Here is a 23,020-nt window from a genome sequence, read left to right on the forward strand (position 1 = left end):
TTGCACCCACCTGGGTGATCCACTATTGAACTACAAGTACCAGAATCCCGAGGGGTGATCCGGAGGAGGGGCTAGCGGTGTGCGCTCCATTGCGGTGGTTTCAATTAATTGGCTCCCTTGAGCTTTGAGCCGACGGGCTCCTGGATGCTGCCCTGCGTGCCGGTTCGGGCATCGAGGCCATTGACGGTTGTTTGGCGGCCTTCTCCTCCACCCCTAACCATTTCTCTACTGATGAGGGAAGTTATCCCGAAACCCGAGCCATGTCTCGGGCGATACCCAAAAACCCGGGACATGTATCGGGTCTAGAGATTCATCAGTCCAACAAGTACCAACTTGCACCCACCTGGGTGATCCAATATTGTACTACAAGTACCAGAATCCCGAGGGGCGATCCGGAGGAGGGGCTAGCGGTGTGCGCTCCATTGCGGTGGTTTCAATTAATTGGCTCCCTTGAGCTTTGAGCCGACGGGCTCCTGGATGCTGCCCTGCGTGCCGGTTCGGGCATCGAGGCCATTGACGGTTGTTTGGCGGCCTTCTCCTCCACCCCTAACCATTTCTCTACTGATGAGGGAAGTTATCCCGAAACCTGAGCCATGTCTCGGGCGATACCCAAAAACCCGGGACATGTATCGGGTCTAGAGATTCATCAGTCCAACAAGTACCGACTTGCACCCACTTGGGTGATCCACTATTGAACTACAAGTACCAGAATCCCGAGGGGCGATCCGGAGGAGGGGCTAGCGGTGTGCGCTCCATTGCGGTGGTTTCAATTAATTGGCTCCCTTGAGCTTTGAGCCGACGGGCTCCTGGATGCTGCCCTGCGTGCCGGTTCGGGCATCGAGGCCATTGACAGTTGTTTGGCGGCCTTCTCCTCCACCCCTAACCATTTCTCTACTGATGAGGGAAGTTATCCCGAAACCCGAGCCATGTCTCGGGCGATACCCAAAAACCCGGGACATGTATCGGGTCTAGAGATTCATCAGTCCAACAAGTACCGACTTGCACCCACCTGGGTGACCCACTATTGAACTACAAGTACCAGAATCCCGAGGGGCGATCCGGAGGAGGGGCTAGTGGTGTGCGCTCCATTGCGGTGGTTTCAATTAATTGGCTCCCTTGAGCTTTGAGCCGACGGGCTCTTGGATGCTGCCCTGCGTGCCGGTTCGGGCATCGAGGCCATTGACGGATCTTTGGCGGCCTTCTCCTCCACCCCTAACCATTTCTCTACTGATGAGGGAAGTTATCCCGAAACCCGAGCCATGTCTCGGGCGATACCCAAAAACCCGGGACATGTATCGGGTCTAGAGATTCATCAGTCCAACAAGTACCGACTTGCACCCACCTGGGTGATCCACTATTGAACTACAAGTACCAGAATCCCGAGGGGCGATCCGGAGGAGGGGCTAGCGGTGTGCGCTCCATTGCGGTGGTTTCAATTAATTGGCTCCCTTGAGCTTTGAGCCGACGGGCTCCTGGATGCTGCCCTGCGTGCCGGTTCGGGCATCGAGGCCATTGACGGTTGTTTGGCGGCCTTCTCCTCCACCCCTAACCATTTCTCTACTGATGAGGGAAGTTATCCCGAAACCCGAGCCATGTCTCGGGCGATACCCAAAAACCCGGGACATGTATCGGGTCTAGAGATTCATCAGTCCAACAAGTACCGACTTGCACCCACCTGGGTGATCCACTATTGAACTACAAGTACCAGAATCCCGAGGGGCGATCCGGAGGAGGGGCTAGCGGTGTGCGCTCCATTGCGGTGGTTTCAATTAATTGGCTCCCTTGAGCTTTGAGCCGACGGGCTCCTGGATGCTGCCCTGCGTGCCGGTTCGGGCATCGAGGCCATTGACGGTTGTTTGGCGGCCTTCTCCTCCACCCCTAACCATTTCTCTACTGATGAGGGAAGTTATCCCGAAACCCGAGCCATGTCTCGGGCGATACCCAAAAACCCGGGACATGTATCGGGTCTAGAGATTCATCAGTCCAACAAGTACCGACTTGCACCCACCTGGGTGATCCACTATTGAACTACAAGTACCAGAATCCCGAGGGGCGATCCGGAGGAGGGGCTAGCGGTGTGCGCTCCATTGCGGTGGTTTCAATTAATTGGCTCCCTTGAGCTTTGAGCCGACGGGCTCCTGGATGCTGCCATGCGTGCCGGTTCGGGCATCGAGGCCATTGACGGTTGTTTGGCGGCCTTCTCCTCCACCCCTAACCATTTCTCTACTGATGAGGGAAGTTATCCCGAAACCCGAGCCATGTCTCGGGCGATACCCAAAAACCCCGGGACATGTATCGGGTCTAGAGATTCATTAGTCCAACAAGTACCGACTTGCACCCACCTGGGTGATCCACTATTGAACTACAAGTACCAGAATCCCGAGGGGCGATCCGGAGGAGGGGCTAGCGGTGTGCGCTCCATTGCGGTGGTTTCAATTAATTGGCTCCCTTGAGCTTTGAGCCGACGGGCTCCTGGATGCTGCCCTGCGTGCCGGTTCGGGCATCGAGGCCATTGACGGTTGTTTGGCGGCCTTCTCCTCCACCCCTAACCATTTCTCTACTGATGAGGGAAGTTATCCCGAAACCCGAGCCATGTCTCGGGCGATACCCAAAAACCCGGGACATGTATCGGGTCTAGAGATTCATCAGTCCAACAAGTACCGACTTGCACCCACCTGGGTGATCCACTATTGAACTACAAGTACCAGAATCCCGAGGGGCGATCCGGAGGAGGGGCTAGCGGTGTGCGCTCCATTGCGGTGGTTTCAATTAATTGGCTCCCTTGAGCTTTGAGCCGACGGGCTCCTGGATGCTGCCATGCGTGCCGGTTCGGGCATCGAGGCCATTGACGGTTGTTTGGCGGCCTTCTCCTCCACCCCTAACCATTTCTCTACTGATGAGGGAAGTTATCCCGAAACCCGAGCCATGTCTCGGGCGATACCCAAAAACCCCGGGACATGTATCGGGTCTAGAGATTCATTAGTCCAACAAGTACCGACTTGCACCCACCTGGGTGATCCACTATTGAACTACAAGTACCAGAATCCCGAGGGGCGATCCGGAGGAGGGGCTAGCGGTGTGCGCTCCATTGCGGTGGTTTCAAAAGCTCAGAAGTACCTCTCTGAACTTAAACCCAACAGTACCCTAACTCTACTGATATAGTTATTTTTTATGCAATTTACAACAAGAAAATGGAAGGTAAACAAGAGACCATCAATATTTCTTTTGAAATTACGGATGAGGAGATTCTTCAAGAAGATTTTCTTGACATGGATTTTATGGATGAGTCTCTGGACCAAGAATTAATTGACTGTTTAGAAAATATTGAATCATGCAATCAAAATTTTGAGGAGATTCCAGATCATCTGATGCTGGAAGTTTTATTAAATTATGAAAATTCTAAACAATAAATTTGTATTTAATAATTAAAAATTGTTTGAGACATTATTCATTTTTATATGTAATTCATGAAGTAGCACCAAAATGATTATAATATAAAGTGAGACTTACAGTATACTGTGCAACTTTTTTGTGTTACATAGTAAGTTTACTCATAGTTACTTCCTTTCTCCCACTATATTATCTCCAATGTGTATTTGACATCTCTTTTTCATCTCCTGCCTCCTTTCTCTCACTGTCTGTCTCTAATGCACCATATCACCGCCAATTTTGTGTAGATTCAGAAGAGAGTAAAATGTAATACTTGAAAACATCATAAGGGAGCAGGGTAGACTACCCATGATCCCCTAGGACTTCTCAGGGAGTGCTTAAAGGATCTAATTCTGCTTTCCTGACAGACTATGGTATGGAATCCATATACCACAATAACTTCTGTAACAACATGCAAGATATCTACAGAGGAGAGGGTGTACATTGAATTTAAGACTCTGCATTGGTACCTACATGTTGGTACTTAAATCACCCATACAACACAACAACTCTATTCAGAGCTACTCTACCTCTAAGCACTTTAAATTATTATTTTACTGTTTCATTGGGTATTCCCCATGGTACGCTCCCCGGTGCGCGTACCGGGCGCTCCCCCCGCGAAAATCGTTTTTAAAAAAAAAAACAATTTGCTCCGCGGGGCCCTTTTATGGCCCCCACATCAAACCTAGGGGGCCAGGGGGGGTCTACCCTGACCCCTTTTGGTCATTTCCCCCTTTGTTTTTGCCACCTCTAGTGTCTCGATCCTACCGAGGCACAAGATGGCGGCCGCTCCGGACTGTTTGGAATGTTGACAGACACCCGAGAGCCAATCAGCTTTCCGCTCGCGTACTCGCGTAGCACGCTGGTACACGCCCCGGTGTGCGTACCGGGGGACGCTTATAGATATATATATTTTTTTGAACCTAAATTACTCAAAATCCACTGGAGCACATATCTTGAGACAAAGGCACATCGGGCTACCAGTCCCTACAATTTTGCCAAGTTTGGTGGAAATCCATTCAGCCGTTCGGGCTAAAAGTGAGTCCAACCGCCCTATGGAAATTAACATTTTTATCTCGGCCCCCGCTTGACGAATCCCCCCCAAACTTTCAGGGAAGGAGCGGAGCGGAGCTGGCCATTTTCTTGGAGAAATCCAGCCAATTCCGTCCATCAACGCCAAAGTTATTCCCAATAGAATGTTGCGGATTTCCTATGGAAAGTAGGTCCTAACTATAACTACCCACTGGCGACCGCCAGTAGGTAATATATATATATATATATATATATATATATATATATATATATATATATATATATATATATATATATATATATATCAAATCGTTTCAGGGACCCATTTGGACGGAGACCACACGAGAAATTTCTTAGCTTCTTTTATTTGATCGGCATCTTGTTATGTTATGTTATGTTATGTTTAAGTCTCTTTTATAGTGCACGGCTACCCCAAGGGGTGTCCCGGCGCTTTGGCAAAGAGAACTGCGGGGAAGAACACAACACAGCTGCTCGCGGAGGCCGAAAGAAAATCATATCGAGAAGAGCCAGGTTTTCAGCTCCTTTCGAAAGGAAAGGAGACTGTTTGCCTTCCTTGAGGAGACAGGTAGCTCATTCCAGCAACGCGGGGCCAAGTATCGGAAGGAACGCCCTGCGATCCGGGTGAGTTTGATAGGGGGAACAACGGCTTTGGCCAACAAGGCCGACCGTAGTGTCCTCCTCGGCACATAAAAGGCCAAGCGCTTCCCAATATACTTAGGGCCAATCGAATAGATGGCCTTAAAAGCCAGGGTCAAAACCTTGAAGGTGATTCTTTTAGCAATAGGCAACCAATGCAGTCTCTTTAGCAGTACCGAGGCTTTTGCCCTGCGTGGAAGACCGAAAATGGCTCTTGCCATTGCATCTTGCCCACAGACATCCGAACTGGGGCACATTTCATTACATTCTACGCCACATGCGTTTCGGGTGGTCTTTATCCCTTCCTCAGCGGCGTTGTAGTGGCAAATAAGCTCAGTTCATAAAGCACCAATTTATTCAAACAGTTCCTGCCCTCCTGGGCGTGGCTCTAAGGCATCTTGGGATCTGTAGTGCTGTCTTTGTTGCCTCAGTGGGCGCATTAGTTGTTTGCCAATTCAGTCAAATGATACCCCCGTGGGTTGAAAAGCGCCTCCGTTCTTTCATCTGCGCTGCTTTATGAACTGAGCGTATTTGCCACTACAACGCCGCTGAGGAAGGGATAAAGACCGCCCGAAACGCGTCTGGCGTAGAATGTAATGAAATGTGCCCCAGTTCGGATGTCTGTGGGCAAGATGCCGATCAAATAAAAGAAGCTAAGAAATTTCTCGTGTGGTCTCCTTCCAAATGGGTCCCTGAAACGATTTGATATATATATATATATATATATATATATATATGACATCCTATCTTATTGGCAGCACTGATACTCTCTATGAAAATATGTTGGTTCCCACTTGGGAAGAAGGATGACAGCAGTAGTGTATTGCAGGACAATGTGCAGTTATGTGCTGGTTGGCTACAATATGCTTCCTCACTATTATGGGTCACTGTATGATTTGCATCTCACTGGGGGTTTATGCATAGTATATAACGCACCGGCGATTTATAATTTGAATTAATCATGATTGGGCAGTTATCTGCATGAACTATTATGTTCTACAGAAGATTCTTATAATATCACTGATACACGTATTTCGTAAAATTGTATATATATATACAAAGGGACATCTGAAACAAGATGAGGGAGCTAATAATTTCGTTATTTCGTCATTCCGGAGGGAAGAGTACTTTTATGCTTTATGAGCTGGCACAATAGTCCATTAACCTGATTTGCTTACAAATTTTCCCACTGGGGTTTTTACTTAACAAGTTCAATACTGTGACTTAAATTGAAGAAGATGCCATACATATTGATTTTTCACATTAAATGGGACATTTTCGTATTGAAAATGTACTCCTCTGTAAGATGGCCGCCAACGAATTAGTTCCATGTCCTTTGTTTATGTCTAACGTTAGACCGAATTGATCACATGAGCACTTTTTAAAAAATTGGAAACTTTATTTAATGAATTGTTTGTGAACAAGTTACCAACCCGTGACCAAGGCGAGTGTTTTATCGCCGAAACGCGTTGGGTTTGTTTAAAGATTCCGTTTCATATGCTGGAACCGCAATAAATATGTGAAACCGTAAAAAAAGCCGTCTTGAAGACTCAGAATTGTGTGAAGGCTGGAATTTGGAGTGCATGTGCACAGCGGCTGCTGTGCTGGGTGAGAGTTCACAATATAAAGGGCAAATTCCGTCCCTGTCTTTGCACCGCAGTTTCGGGTCCCGGTGTTCAATGGAGGATGTGACTTTGAAATATACATATATATATATATATATATATATATATATATATATATATATATATATATATATATATATATTACCTACTGGCGGTCGCCAGTAGGTATATATAGTTAGGATTTTTTCTCTATGGGTTTTTTGAAAATTCTATGTCTAATAACTTTGGCGTTTGTGGACGGAATCGGCTGAAATTTTCAGGAAAATGGCACATTTTGTTTCTGAGCAGCCCTTGAAAATTTGGGGGGGGTTCGTCCAGTGGGGGCCGAGAAAAAAGGGGGGTCCCAAAACGTGTTTTTAACATTGAGTTTTCCATAGGGCGGTTGGCCTCACTTTTAGCCCGAACGGCTGAATGGATTTGCACGAAACTTGGCAAAATTGTAGGGACTGGTAGCCCGATGTGCCTTTTGTAGGTCTCAATATATGTGCTCCAGTGGATTTTGAGAAATTAACGTTTAAAAAAAGATATATATCTGTAACAGCGGACCGGTTAGCGCTCTGGTTCGCGGACTTTTCGCGCAACGGAGCTTTGTGAAGCGAAGCTGATTGGTTCTCCGGCGTCTGTCAACATTCCAAACAGTCCGTAGCGGCCGCCATCTTGTCTCTCGGTAGGATCGAGAGACAAGAGGAGGTCAAAACAAAGGGGGAAATAACTATAAGGGGGCATAGTAGATCCTCGCTGACCCCCTAGGTTTGATGTGGAGGTTTTAAAAGGGCCCCGCGGGGCAAAAAAAATAATAATAATAATAATCGAACGGCTGAATGGATTTGCACGAAACTTGGCAAAATTGTAGGGACTGGTAGCCCGATGTGCCTTTGCTAGGTCTCAATATATGTGCTCCAGTGGATTTTGAGAAATTAACGTTCAAAAAAAGATATATATCTGTAACAGCGCACCGCTTCGCGTACTTTTCGCGTTACGGAGCTTTGCGAAGCGAAGCTGATTGGCTCTCCGGTGTCTGTAAACATTCCAAACAGTCCGTAGCGGCCGCCATCTTGTCTCTCGGTAGGATCGAGAGACAAGAGGAGGCCAAAGCGAAGGGGCAAATGACCATAAGGGGGCATAGTAGATCGTGCCTGACCCCCTAGGTTTGATGTGGAGGCTTTGAAAGGTTCTCGCAGGGCAAAAAAATATATACCGTTTTTTTAGTTTTTTTGCGTGGAGTGCGCTCGGTTCGCGAACCGGGAAACGTTCTGGGGAAGCGTACTTTCTTGAAAATTAGTGAAAAAAGTTAGAGTACAATAATAATTGTGAGTGATCAGATGTAGGGTAGCTCTGAGAAGAGCTTTTGGGTTTATGGTACATTTAGGTACTTATAAGTAGGTACCAATGCACATTCTTAAATTCAGAGTGAAAACTCTGTTGCCCTCATCTGAGAAGTGAACTCCATCTCCTCTGTAGATATCTTGCATGTAGTAACGCAAGTTATTGTTGTACAGGGAGCACATTCCATGGTCTCTCATGTAAGCTGAAACAGATTTGTTTACATGCTTCCTCGACTTCTCAATTTGTGGACAAAATTGGTTTGACCACCTCCATTTCTGTCTTTGGCATATATTTGAATATACCAAGGCAGTCTGAGGAAAAAGTGCCATCAATTGTTCAAAGGTGTCCTTTAAAAGCATTTCCAGACCTACCCCAGTCAAAGTGCCCAAACCATTACCTCCACAGTGCACAATTAACAGGTCAGGTTTGGGCAAATGCATAAAGGTTTTCACCAATGGTATCAATTGGTGACATTTTAATCCTCTGTGGCCAAACCACTTAATTTCCACATCTTGTAAATTGAGGTTAGGTAAATTCCTGTTTTCAGCGTACCTTTGAGCCCAATATATGTAACTATGTCCAACAATCCAGACAGAAAACATGGCGAGAGAAGGTTCTGCTGCAGTCAGATGAAGTGTGGCAATGAAATGGCAGTTGAAAAAATGAGAGTGTAAAATGAAAAAAACTGAGGAGTTTCTGTGTTAATGAAGCAGTAAGAGTGATTGGTGGATTTTGATTGATGAAAACAGAAAGTTAGTGTGCATGGATGAGTTCGTTGAAAGATGTATTTTGAGTGGCGAAGAAAAAATCATTAAATGGAAGAATGCTCTGGATATGCAGGTGCACTGAGAGTTCAGAGTTGAATTGCAACATTGTTGTGTGAGAGGTCTTGCAAGAGGTGGTTGCTATGCAGAAAAAGCAGAGAGGGGGCAGAGGGGGGAAGGGTTTTGCTTTGAAAAAAAGGGAAGAGTTTTGATTGGGTGACATGAGAGATATGTGTGAGGAATTACAGCATTTCTGTGCTTTTGATAGCTGCAGACTCTGGAGTGCATACCTTTTGCTCTGCTGAAGACAAATTGGTGTGTTTCTGAGACTGTTTTGAAACTCAAAGTATTTGCTAAGGTGAGAAAAGATTTCTTTAATTTAGATAGAAAATAGTGTGCTTTAAGGAGAAAATTATGAAGAAAGTTGTGTTTTTCAAATGTTGCTTTGTCTCAAGTGTTTCACAAATAGATTTTGTTTCTTTGAGAAATTGTAATTGGAGAAAATGTGAAGTATTAGTACTGACAGGGCTTTTATGTGCATAGGAGCTGTGGAGTGTTTTCAAATTATGACTTGTAAATCGTTTTTGAGAAAAAGCAATTGTTTTAATATTGATGAGAAGGACATAATGGTGTCTGCTTCTTTATAAGGTAATTGAGAGTCTGTGATGTTATTTTTCCCATTTCAATGTAAGAAGTTTGTCTGTGGAGCAAATTGCTTGTAAATATGCTCCCACCTGTGCATGGCAAATTTAGATTTTGAATGTTTCCGTTACATAGGCATGTTAAAGGTGACGGAAAATGCTGCAAAGGCAATCAAAAAATGCTTTTATGTGTCTTAAGGACATTTTAAGTCATTTCCCCATGTGCAGTGTTTTCAAATTATGAGTTGAAAATCGTTTTTGAGGTAAAGGAATGTTTTCAAAATTTATGTGCGCCATATGACCCCAAATTTCTTTTTCAGGGGTGCAGCAGGGTGTTCTTGAGACACCCCTGCACCGTCGGAAAAATTCGTAATTTGCGATGAGGTAATTGCTAATCGCAAATTGTACCTTCATTCCTATGGGCCTCCTGCTGCATGGAAATGAATGGGTAATTTGTAATTAGCAAATAGGTCATCGCAAACTAGGAATGGTAAAGAATCGCTATTTATTTCTTAAAGTTCGCTATTTAGGAAATGCAAAAAACTTTGATGATACATATGGCGGTTTATTTCTAACAAGATAAGAAGCATAGGGATAGATTTATGATGACTGGCGCATCATTAGGGATGTGTTAGTCATTCTGTGCCGCTGTTCCGTCACCTATGGTGTGCTGCATTTACAATGCGGCGCATCATGGGGCAAAAACAGCACAGATGCGTGACGTATTTGTGTCGTAAAGTTGGCGCATTGCTGGAGTTGTATCGCAAGTGTGATGAAGCTCCAGTAAGGTTGAGGGGTGCCCCTGTCGCAGGGTTTCTGTTCTCACACAGAACTGTGGACAGAGGATTGGAACCTCGGCGAATTAGGGTGTCCCAAAAGTCACCTTAGTAATCAAAACCCCTTAGCAAGCTAGGTACAGTGACACATTGGATATAACAAATTCTCAATGTTTAGACAATCCAGAATATGAACTTATAGTACCTCAGGATACGTGGAACTCATGAACAGTCGGTCGTTATATATTTCTTAGAAACAAGAACATGGAGTTAAGAAGAACACATGTGTATTTGAAATGTTTATTTACTAATGCCGTCTTCTCAGGCGTAGTATCTTAGATTATACAAGTACACATATTATCAGTAGCAAAATTACCAGCATAGTTAATAGTACATAAAAAGCGAATGGTGACAGTATGTTAACATGCTGTAAATGAATAAGAGTTAGCAACACTTATAAGCAGCCGCGGGCCGTGGAGGGAGTTACGGTGGGGCAGGGAGGCGGGGAGGGGGAGAAGCAGGGTGGAGAATACAAGTACACATATTATCAGTAGCAAAATTACCAGCATAGTTACTAGTACATAAAAAGCGAATGGTGATAGTATGTTAACATGCTGTAAATGAATAAGAGTTAGCAACACTTATAAGCAGGCGCGGGCCGTGGAGGGAGTTACGGTGGGCAGGGAGGCGGGGAGGGGGAGGGGCAGGGTGGAGAGGGCTTCACCCTGCCCCTCCCCCTCCCCGCCTCCCTGCCCCACCGTAACTCCCTCCACGGCCCGCGGCTGCTTATATCTCACCCTCCCTAATACACATAATATATTATTTGCTAAGAAGGTCTCTTTGTGTTGGTTTAGGGCGTGCCGATACTTTAGTGTCTTAGATTTGAAGGAATCACATCAGCATAGAAAAGATAATCCATATGCCGTGCTTAATATCGCCAACGGCATTGTGCCATAATATTTTAGCATGCGATTGCGGAACAGTGTCAGCAGCTGCAGGGCGGGAGCTTGCACAGGAGGGACATCCATATTTAAAAATGTAAAAAAGCACAAGAGCGTTCGCTGGTAATGCAAGTAAAAATGGGAATCCACGAAGCAGAGTGGAAAAAATAGAATGTAAGAAAGCAGGGATGACTTCAAAGATTTTCTCAAATGAAGTCACGAGACCACTGGTAACAACTTTAAAAAAGTGCACCAGCCTCTTTGTGGAGGATGCGTTAGAGATAGTCCGAACCATCTTGCTGAAATGGAAAGGCGAATCTGTATTTAAAAGGGTCTGCAGCTCTGTACGGGTGTTCGCTGTGTGAAGGACGAAAGTTTCATGGGCCGAACTCAAGGCCACCTCTCTCTGAGACAAAAGAGCTCTTATTCTTGCCATGCCGTTGAAATCTGTCCCAAGGTTGGTATTTGTGGCAAGATTGAAAACTCCGTATGTTGATGTGTGGGAGGAAATAGAACATTTCTGCAGCAAATAACCCGTTCATTTACTGTTACTATAAAATGAATACTTTTAATTAACTCAGAACAATCTTCATTATTGAGCATCAAATAACTACCATTTTCCAAGAACTTGAACGTGGGGATGATAGCAGGAACTGGTGTGCCTTGCAACACGCAAGCCATATTTGGTCGGTGTTTGTTGCATGAACCGTGTAAATGTATGTGCCTACACATTAGTGAATGATCTGGCGTCTCAGTGCATTCCTCTCCATTCAGATAAAGTTCTTGATCATCTTTGAAAATCTGTATGTGTATGGAAGCGACCAGACTTGATGAAGAAAACCACTACCTAAAGGTTAATAACGACCTATTGGTATATATTTCATACAATTTGAAAACTTATATAAAGCAAAAGGCAGCGTTATTAAACCGTGGATAAGGCACGTTGCCAAAGCAGTCAACCTTTTGGATTTATACTGGAAATGTTAAAGGAAGAATTACGGAGTAGGGCCTGTAAATCTTTAATAGACAACGAGTAAAATTACTCCAACATCGTATTCCTTTAACTCCGGGATAGTAGGGGTGTTTAATTTTTTAGAAGTAGCCAATCCAAAGCATTTGGTCTGGGAAATTGTTTCATTCACAAACAACATATGTTTTGGGATGAGACATGCACGGTGGAAAGCCTCAGTGCCTTGTACCTGCCAGGTTCGTGAACCCCAAACTGATGTAGATCCTGGATATTTTTACTCTGTATTACGTTAGCATGGTCTCATTACTGGTTTAAACGCCATTTTTCCTTTTTTGTAACTTCTGCACACGACACTTAGTTGTTGCTTTAGCTTTCAGCCTACCTGCGTCAAGATCTATGCCTGCTTCAAGCAGGCGCAGGGTTTTGATGTAGCTTTGTCCTATCTGATTGTAAATGCGGCACACCGTGGGTGGCAGAGCAGCGGTGTACGTTAACTGGTGCATCCCTGGGGATGTGCTAGTTAATATAAATCTGCCCCTTTACATTTAATTATGTGCAGGGGACACAGAGTAGGTGAGGTTTATCCAAGGTTAAGAAGAGATGAGTCCTGTTCAGTGAAAAATTGGAGATAGGCTTCAGTATATTATATACTTAAGTAGTGTGTTAAGTTTTTGATGACTGTTATTAATTTACTGTTGGGTAATAGTGGTTAATAACATTTTTTATTATATTTTACCACAGATTCAACTGCAGATTATTTCAAGATTTTAGGATGCCTAGCAAAGAAAGAGTAAGAAAGGCTGCAAAACGTCAAAGACAGCAGGACCATGGAAGAATGCAGCAGTCCTCTAACAAAAAGATTTGTCAAGTCACCAAGAAAGCACCGGGTAAGAGTCGAAAAACAGTCATAAGAAATATGTCTAGTAAAAAAAATATTACTACAGAAAATGTTTCACTCCAGAAAAGGAAACAGAATTCAAATGGTAAGGAAAGGCCAATGAGAAATGTTACTGCTAGAGTAAGAGATAACTCTATGCATGAAAGTAGAAGGAAACAAGAGTTTAGGGATATTCGTAAACGAATGTTCCGCAACAGGATAATTGGGAATTTGTTAAAAAATATTAAGAAAGGTCAGCAGAAAGTGGTTTTTTATAAGAGAAAAAAAATTGTTGAGAAAGTTATTGATCAGGCATTTGAAATTAAACGTAAGTTATTTATTTTGACAATCAATAGAATTCGGAAGCTAAACAAGGTAATTTATGATTTCAAAAGAAATAGTAGATGGAAGAGAATAGTTAATCGTAGTAATTTTTGTGAAGTTTTTTCTGGAGAATGGATGCATAGTTCCAGCTCTGAGGCATTTTTTAATGAGGAGAGTTATTTCCAGGATAATGATTTGGTGCATGCAGTTGACACCAGTGGTCGAGCTTATGAAGTGAAAGATGGTTGTCCAGTTGAAAAAGAAAAACTTGTGACAACAGAGATAGAAGAGGTGTTAGGTAATGAGGTTTTAGGGAGACGTCCTAAGGGTCCTGTGTACACCTGGAAGTGTAGTAGTATTTGCAGTGTACGACAGGATTCCATCAATTTGCTTTGTGATTTTATACGGTCATTTAGTAAGAACAGTTTGAAGCAGAAAATGAAGTTGTTGCAAGAATTAGATCCTTGCAGAGTGAGAGAAGTGATAGGTTTGCATGGTCATTCACTGGCTTGTCTTTCCAGGAGAGTATGCCAGAGTGTTTTTCATCATTTCAGGATGCTAGCAGTGCATCATAATAAAGTGAGGAAATTAGTTAGAATGTTGTATTATGCTAAGAGTCCAGCAATTATGCTTAAACAATTATGCGCTGCTCTTTTGCATGGTTCTGAAATAGATGTGAAGAATATATGTGAAGAAATTGAGTTTTGTTACTTTGGAAGTAAAGAGGAGAATGTTGAAATTGACCAAGAAGAAGAGAGTAATGTGGAAGATAGTGTACAGGTTTCCAGTACAGATAATTTCCAGAGGGAAATTGCGACGTTTGAGGTGAAATCAAGTGAGAGGCCAAATTTCACTTGTGTGTGTTGTCGACGCACTTATTATAAGAATCAGACTAAGTTAGTGGATTTATATGGAAAAAGTGAAAGGGAAAATAATAGTGAATGGAAGGATTTTACAACATACTTGATGGTAGAAAATTGTTTTGATTTGGGATTGGATCAACGTGTGTGTACTTATTGTTGTAACAAATTAAATCAAAACCAGATGCCTGCTAGAGCAGTTCATAATAATCTGGAATTGGTTGAGATTCCTTCTGAATTGAAGGATTTAAATACTTATGAATCTATTTTGATTCAAAGTATCCATCCCTTTCAGGCTATTGTAAGAATGGAGCCAAAGACAGGGAAATTGCCTCCATCAGATTTACAGAGAGGATTAAAGGGAAGAGTTGTTTATTTGCCTCTAGATTTGAAGAAAAACATTAACACAATTGGAGTAGAAAAAGTGGAAGAGGAACCTCTTGTTATCTTAGTTAATGGGGTTCCGACAAAGAATAAGAAAATATGGCAAGATTTAGTAGATGTTAGGAAAGTCAAAAGGGCAACATTGTATTTGAAAAAATATAATAAGTACTATAAAAATGTATATGTTGCAGAAGAGGAAGTAAGTGAGGAAGAGGATAGCGATTTGTGTGCTGGTCAAATTGAGAAAGTAGAACCCTGTACTAGTGAAGAAATATATGAACATTATAGTGTTCATCCTTTGCATTCCAAGGAAGTCATGGGGAATGCTATTGAGTTGTTTCAAATGAAACAAGCGAAAGGGAGTCCCATTAGTGTTTGCGAGGAAAGTTTGGAAGCTCGGTGTTTCCCACAGCTTTTTCCAACAGGTCAGGGAGGAAGATATGATGAGCGACCTCATCAAATTCCTGCTTCTGAATACCGGACTTTGCGATTGTATGCAGGAGATGCTAGGTTTCGACAATGCATTCCTTATTTGTTTCATCTCCTGTTTGAAAGCGATCTGTCTGGACTGTCATATGCAGTGAACCACATCTTGAAAAGTGGTATACACATGCAAAACATCTCGGCAAGTGACTTTATGGATAAAGTCAATGTCCAAGACAGTATTTTGGATTCTCACCTGATTAATCTCATGGCGTGTCAGCGTGGTACTAATGAGTACTGGTACCGTCGTCATGGTGATTTAAAATGTATGCTAAGGAACTTAGGAACTCCCACATGGTTCCTCACTTTGAGCTGTGCTGAGTATGGCTGGGAAGACTTACTTGAATTTCTACGAGAGGCAAATGCTAACGTAGAAAACATCGAATTCAAGACACCCGGAGAACTGTGCTCTTTGGATCCAGTCAATGTATGTAGGTACTTCAATCATAGATTTGAAGGTATGATGTCTTTCATCATGAATAAGAAGAATCCACCTCTTGGAGAGGTGTTGGATTTCTTCTGGAGGAAGGAGTACCAAGCAAGAGGTGCTCCTCATATACATATGTTGCTGTGGATCAAGGATGCACCTAAATTTGGAACGGATGCAGAAGACTCAGTGATGAGTTTCATAGAACAGTATTCTACGTGTGCTGTTCCAAACGCAAAGGAGAAAAAAAGCCTACGAGAAAAAGTTCTACGTTTCCAAAGCCATCGATGTGGAAAGTACTGTCGTCGTAAATTCCGGAACAAAGACAAGTTCTACACCAAATGTCGTTTCGGCTTTCCACGACCGGTGATTTCTAAAGGAAGAGTGAACAGTTTGATGTCTTCGCTGCGACATAATGTGATGAAGAAATCACCTAAAAACACATACAATTTGAAGAGGAACGAAGAGTCTAAGTACATCAACGACTACAACCCGGTGATTTTGTCCATGTGGAATGCTAACATGGATATACAGTTTGTGGCTGATAACTGTATGGCTGTGGCTCGGTATGTGACATCTTACATCACCAAAAAAGAGAAGACAGAATTGAAGGATATGTGGGAGGACATTTCCCATGAAAAGAGCCTCAGCAAGAAGTTGTACAGTTTCAGTCTGAAGATGTTGTCGCATCGAGAAATCGGAGCTTACGAATGTTCTGACCGGTTGTCTTCAGCAAGTCTCTATGCCAAGTCCAGGAGTATCGTTTGGGCGAGTGTTGGTCTTGCTGCAACGCGTAATCGAGTTCTGAAACCTGTGCGGGAAATTGAGTATTTGGCGGAAAAGGAGCCAAACAGTACCGACATTTTGAAGAGCAACATGTTGGATACATATTATCCAAATCGAAGCAGTCACCTCGAGAATGTTTGTCTGTATGAGGTTCTGCAAAATTACATATTCAAGAGGAACATCAAAGAAGATACTGAGAAAGGAGTGTATGCTGTAATAGGAAGTGAGGGATGTCTGGTCAAGCAAAGAAAATGCCACTTGATAAACCATCGAAAATTGAGTGGCGAATCTCCTGAAAAAAAGGAGTTTTTCTATTTAGCACTTTTGCAACTTTTTAAGCCTTGGCGTGCAGAAGAGGAACTGCTTGGAGATTTCCTCTGTTACGAAGACTCATTCAATGCTGCCAAGGAGACCATAGAATGTCCTGCTTTTCCCAAATATGTAGAAATGTTGAATGTGGAAATTGAGCAGGAAGCAACGATTGCAGCCGAGATTGCCAGAGACAGTTCTCAGGACAGTCAGAGTTCTGCTTCATTGAGTCAGGATCCACTAGGAGGACCTCTTATCGAAAATGAAGCTGCCACTGCTATGAATGAAGTGGAAAGAGCCATGGCACATGCTCAGGAGGATGCGGTTAACTTAGAAGAGTTGGAAAGACAACTCAACGTTGAGCAGAGGAAAATATATGACAAAGTTACCATGCAAATTGATCATGGATTAAGTCATGACAAGAAAGAGTGCTCATGTACGTCGTTGAAGCCTGTCCGACTGTACGTGAGTGGAGAAGCGGGAACTGGAAAAAGTTTCCTCATTAAAGCAATTTCATGCTATTTGCAGGAAAGGACAGAGTCATCGCTGTCTTGTGTTGTCACCGCTCCAACTGGACTGGCAGCACATAACATTAAAGGGATTACTTTACATCGTTTACTGATGCTGCCAGTGGAGCATGACAACAAATTAGAATATCACAAGCTATCTGGAGATGCTTGTTTTGAAGTTTCAAGAGTGTTGAGGAAAATGAAACTTCTTATCATTGACGAAGTAAGCATGGTTTCCAATGTCATGCTTGCCTTTGTGCATTTGAGAATGCAAGAAGTTCTCAAAACAGAGTATGATGTGTTATTTGGTGGCAAACACATCATTGTTTTTGGAGATCTTCTGCAGCTGACACCAGTGAAAGGGCAACCTGTGTTCAAAATGCTCACGCATGAAGATACCAGGAAGTGCTTAGGGAGTATTGGCAATGTCAATATATGGTTAAACTTCAATTATGCTGAACTGCATGAAAATATGCGTCAGGCAAAGGATGAAGTTTACAAGACTATTCTACAAGATGTTAGAATTGGAAAAGTGACCGAGCATGGGAAAGAAGCTTTACATGCACGATTACTGACAAATTTATATCCAGACGAAGATGTTGTGCCTGAGAATATTTTTCAGAAAGTTACTGAGAAAAAATCTGGAATATGTTTGATGCCAACTCTTGCAGAATGTGCCAAATTCAACAACAAAATGTTGCATTTAGAAAAGCAAGAGATTGTGAAATTGGAAGCTATTGACAGAGTAGAGCATATGGGATCAACAATTATTTTGTCTGAGAATCTGAAAACAAAATTGGATTCATTAGAGAAGAGTATATCTAAAACTGCGGGTTTTGAAAAGACTCTGAATGTGTGCTTGAACTGCCGTATAATTTTAAGAAGGAATTTACATGTTGAAAGAGGTCTGGTAAATGGATCAATGGGTAATGTTGTTGATTTTGTGAAATACAGAAATAGAGATGGAATTGAATTTTTAAAAATTAAATTTGATGGCATTGAGGAAGTACAGCTAATTGCTCGTTGTTCTGCTAGATTTTTGCTTGTAAAAGACTTATATGTTCGTCGTAAGCAGTTTCCTGTTTGCTTGGCATATGCGGTGACAATCCATAAATCGCAAGGTTTAAGTGTAGACTGTGCATTGGTGAATATTGGCAGTTCTGTGTTCAAGGAGGGTATGGCATATGTGGCATTGTCACGAGTTAGGACTTTATCGGGATTGTACTTGATTGAGTGTGATGTCACAAACATTTGTGCGGATCTAGATTGTGTTAAGGAATACAATAGGTTGAGAAGAGAGTATGCGCCACATTTGCCTCAGTATCCTTTGTTTGAGAAACGTGTGGTAGGCCGGAAGCGAAGAAATGTGACCAATACTGGGGAGGTTGTAGCAAAAAGACGAAAAGTTGATGAACCTGAAATTATAAGCAGAAACAAAAAGGATTCTGTTGAAGATGTTGTTGGTTTTCAATTTGAAAACAGTTCTGGTGTCAACTGCTATGCTAATGTAGTGGTTAATGTTGTCTTTTCTCTAGAAACTTTAAAAGAACAGATTGTGGTCAATTCGGATCAAAGATTTTGCAGTTTGTTAAATTCTGTGTTAGAGAAATGTAGCACTGATAGAACAAAGATAGAAAGTGTGTCTGAAATTCGAAATCTGTTAGACAGATGTTCAGGCCAAACACAATTCTCTCAAAATAGTCAGCAAGATTGTCAGGAGTTTTTAATGTATATGCTTGATGTATTGCATGATGAAGGTGTAGATGTAGATCACCTGTTTGGGCTTTCTTATCAATGGCAGCATGACTGCGAGAACTGTAGGGTATCAGCTACTACTAGTGTAGACTCAGAAAGATTTATATATTTAACTTTGCCAGACAGTAAATCAGTCTCTTTTAATAAGCTAGTAAAAGCAGCTGATCACAACATGGAGTGTAGCCAATGTAAATCTGAAATGATGTCCACATTATTTATACGAACATGTGGCCAGTATGTCATTTTAATGTTCCAACGATGTAGGCCTGATGGAACAAAATTGACAACTTTAATTAAAAAGTTTGTGGCTTCACAGTTGTCAATATCAGGAAGGACTTTTGTAACTGTAGCAATTATATATCATGATGGTCCTTCAATAACATCAGGACATTATACAGCTTATTTAAAGTGTAGAAATGGCTGGTCATTCTGCAATGATTCTGTTTTAATTTTCACAAAAAAATTACCTTTTGACCTTAAAAATTCTTACCTGGTGTTTTTAAAACCAAAATTTTAGAGAAGGAATTTCGGGATTTGCTCTGAGGAATTTCAAGAGGTTCTAATGGCTCCTACACTATTTGGCCTTGAGGATAAGTGTAGTACAGAGACATAACTTTTTACCATAACAGTGGACGTTATTGAGAAATACGTGCAGTTTGAATGAGTTCAGAAAAACTATTTCTTTTTATAAGCTAATTGAAGCAGCGAATCAAAACATGGAGTAGAGGGAATGTAAGTCTGCAATGCTGTCTACTGTTTTACATTGCTTTGTGATTAAAAGTGATGTAGAGAATTAAATAATTGTACTAGTCATAAAGGTAGTGTAAGTCTGCTTCATAGTAATCAGTATCAGTGTGATAGGAAATGTAGAACATGATTGAGCAAGAAGGGGAAGATATTACTAGTCCAGGATTGTGTAAATGATCTTCAACATTTTAATTCTGAAAGTTGCGGAAATGCGAAAAGACGGGATTGGCTTACAAGAAATCCAAGAGTTATACATGGCTCTGACACGATTTGGCCTTGTGGAATCGTGTGGTAGAGAGCGAGAAGTCATTTATTGTATGTAACATGTTTTTGAAAACGATGGAGGTTTTCTTTCAGAAAGTGGCGGGTTGAAAGTAATAACAGCACAACAGAGTGTAAGCTGTTCATAGGACATCCTTGGCCGTCATGGAAAGTAAGTTAACTTTAAGGAGTTCTGAATTCTGATTTGTAATGTATGGGTTTTTTAAACACAATCATTTTGATTGTGTTTTTTTTTCCCCGCTGTTATATGATGAATACCTTCAAGTCACTGTTTTAGTGAAATTTGATACATTCTGAGAACAGCAAAAATAAACCATTTAACATGTATAATTAATTCTGTTCTGTTTGCATTTATGATGTACATGTAAAGTAAAGTCCACATTTGTAAAGCGCACAATCACCCGTAAGGGTCTCTAGGCGCTGGGGGCCGTCGGGGAGATTAAGCGAGCTATTGCCCAGAGTCACATGGTGCTGGGCTAACCTGCCGCCGGAGCCGGGGATCGAACCGTGGTCCCCAGATTCCAGCGTCAGTCGCCCTGGCCGCGGCGCCACACCTCTCCCTCCCATGTAGAACTGTGTAGGAGGCATGGAGAAGGTGAGGCTTCTGTCAGTGTCAAAGTTGTTGCATACAGTGCTCATATTCTACGTAGTCTTTTATATTTCATTACTTTCACTGTTTCTGACAGATCTAAAACATTTTTTTTTAAAAGAACAGTAAGTATAAGGGAAGGAAACAGACAGTTATGTTAAAAGAAACACAGCTATAGGGAATAAACTAGGGATACTGTTACCCGCAATCCTCTGCTGATGATGTCACTGAGCATGTCATGAATGATGTAATATGTGACATCATCAGCAGTGGATTACGGGTAATAGTATCTCTAGTTTACTCCCCTATAGCTGTCTTTCTTTTAACATAACTGTCTGTTTCCTTCCCTTATACTTACTGTTCTTTTTTGGTTTGCTTCCGGTTCGCGTACCGGGAACGAAGAAAAAAAAATATTTAAAAAAAAAAATATTCATAAACATATAAAATATATTTTTGGATTTAAAGAAGAATACATTTTACAGCTACAGATATTAGCTGTTAAAAAACCAATGAAATTCACAGAAAAAAACATAGGTTATAGACCATATATAGTTAGGAATTAGCATTTACAAAACCTTGAAAATTCACTGAAAAAACCATAGGTTATAGACCATATATAGTTAGGAACTAGCATTTAAAAAACCTTATTTTACTCACACAAAACCATTGAAATTCCATATATAGTTAGTTGCACTAACTATATATCGCGCACCCGCAATCCACTGCTGATGATGTCACATATTACATCATTCATGACATGGTCAGTGACATCACTGATGACATCACTGATGACATCTCAAATGACATCACTGATGACAACATCCAGTGACTGTATGTTTCTGTAAAGTTAAAATATGTCTTAGATATTGAAGAATGAGTGGATGTATAAGTGTCTGGATGAAGGATTTAGTAGGTGCGTGACTGACTGTATGAGTGAGTGATTAAATGTGTCTCACTGAATGCATGGGTTAGTGACTAAACTGTCTTAATTTGTGCATCATTATGTCTGTTGTGATGTAAACTGCTGCATGTGTTGATCATTAGCTATACGAGAGGCTATATGTGTTATTAATTGGTTGCCCAAGTATTTCTATGGGAGATTGAGTTTGTGTGGGGGTGGCTGGGAGGTGTGTGACTCTGTGCATAGATGTGTGAGCAGTTGATTCACTAGGTGTATGAGTTCAAGAGTGCATGTGGAAAAAGCTACATGGGCGGTTGACTGTGTGCATGAGTGTATTGATGAGTGAATGGATATCTCAGTGCTACATGTCAAAGTAAGTACATATGTAAAGTACAGTACATGTGAGAGTTGACATATATAAATAACTGTGCATAAGAGCCAGTGAATGTGTGAGTGGCTGTATGGATCATTGTGAACTTGTATCCAGGATTGTATAAGTGAGTAAATATGTTTTAGTATATGTTTGAATAAGTAAGGTGTGTTTAACTGTATAGTTAAGGAAATGGAGGTGTGATTGATTGTTTGCATGACTGACTAGGTGTGTGTGTAACTTCATGGATGAGTGACAATCTGCGAGTCTGTGTTTACACTGAGTGTATCTAAGGTTATATTAGAGTCTGAAGAGGTTCATCGTATTATCACATGAATGATGTCATCAGTGATGTGATCAGTAATGTCAAATGAGATGTCATCAGTGATGTCATTTGAGATGTCATTTGAGATGTTATCAGTGATGTCATCAGTGATGTCATTAGTGATGTCATCAATGATGTCATTTGAGATGTCATCAGTGATGTCATCAGTGATGTCATTTGAGATGTCATCAGTGATGTTATTTGAGATGTCATCAGTGATGTCATCAGTGATGCCATCAGTGATGTCATTTGAGATGTCATCAGTGATGTCATCAGTGATGTCACTGACCATGTCATGAATGATGTAATATGTGACATGATCAGCAGTGGATTGCGGGTGCGCGATATATAGTTAGTACCACTAACTATATATGGAATTTCAATGGTTTTGTGTGAGTAAAATAATGTTTTTAAATGCTAATTCCTAACTATATATGGTGTATAACCTATGGTTTTTTCAGTGAATTTTCAAGGTTTTGTAAATGCTAATTCCTAACTATATATGGTCTATAACCTATGGTTTTTTCAGTGAATTTCATTGGTTTTTTAAAAGCTAATATCTATAGCTGTAAAATGTATTCTTCTTTAAATCCCAAAATATATTTTATATGTTTATTAATAATTTTTTTTAAATATTTTTTTTGTTTCGCTCCCGGTCCGCGAAACGGGAAGCTTCCCGTTAGCTCAATTTAAAGCCGCGACCCGGTCCGCGAACCGGTAAGAAATCAACATAGTGACGGTATCGCGTTGCCGCGTAATGCATCTTATGACGTACTGCGTTAGCGCACCCGGAAGTGCCCCGGGGTGCGGACCGAGGCGCGAAACGCAGCTCCCCGGAAGCGATCCGCGGCGCGTCGCGAAAACGCGACGTATCGCATTGACGCGTAATGCGTCTTGTGACGTACGGCGTTAGCGCACCCGGAAGTGCACC

Source organism: Lissotriton helveticus, chromosome 4_1, assembly GCF_964261635.1.
Source record: "Lissotriton helveticus chromosome 4_1, aLisHel1.1, whole genome shotgun sequence".
In the NCBI taxonomy this organism is placed as follows: Eukaryota; Metazoa; Chordata; class Amphibia; order Caudata; family Salamandridae; genus Lissotriton; species Lissotriton helveticus.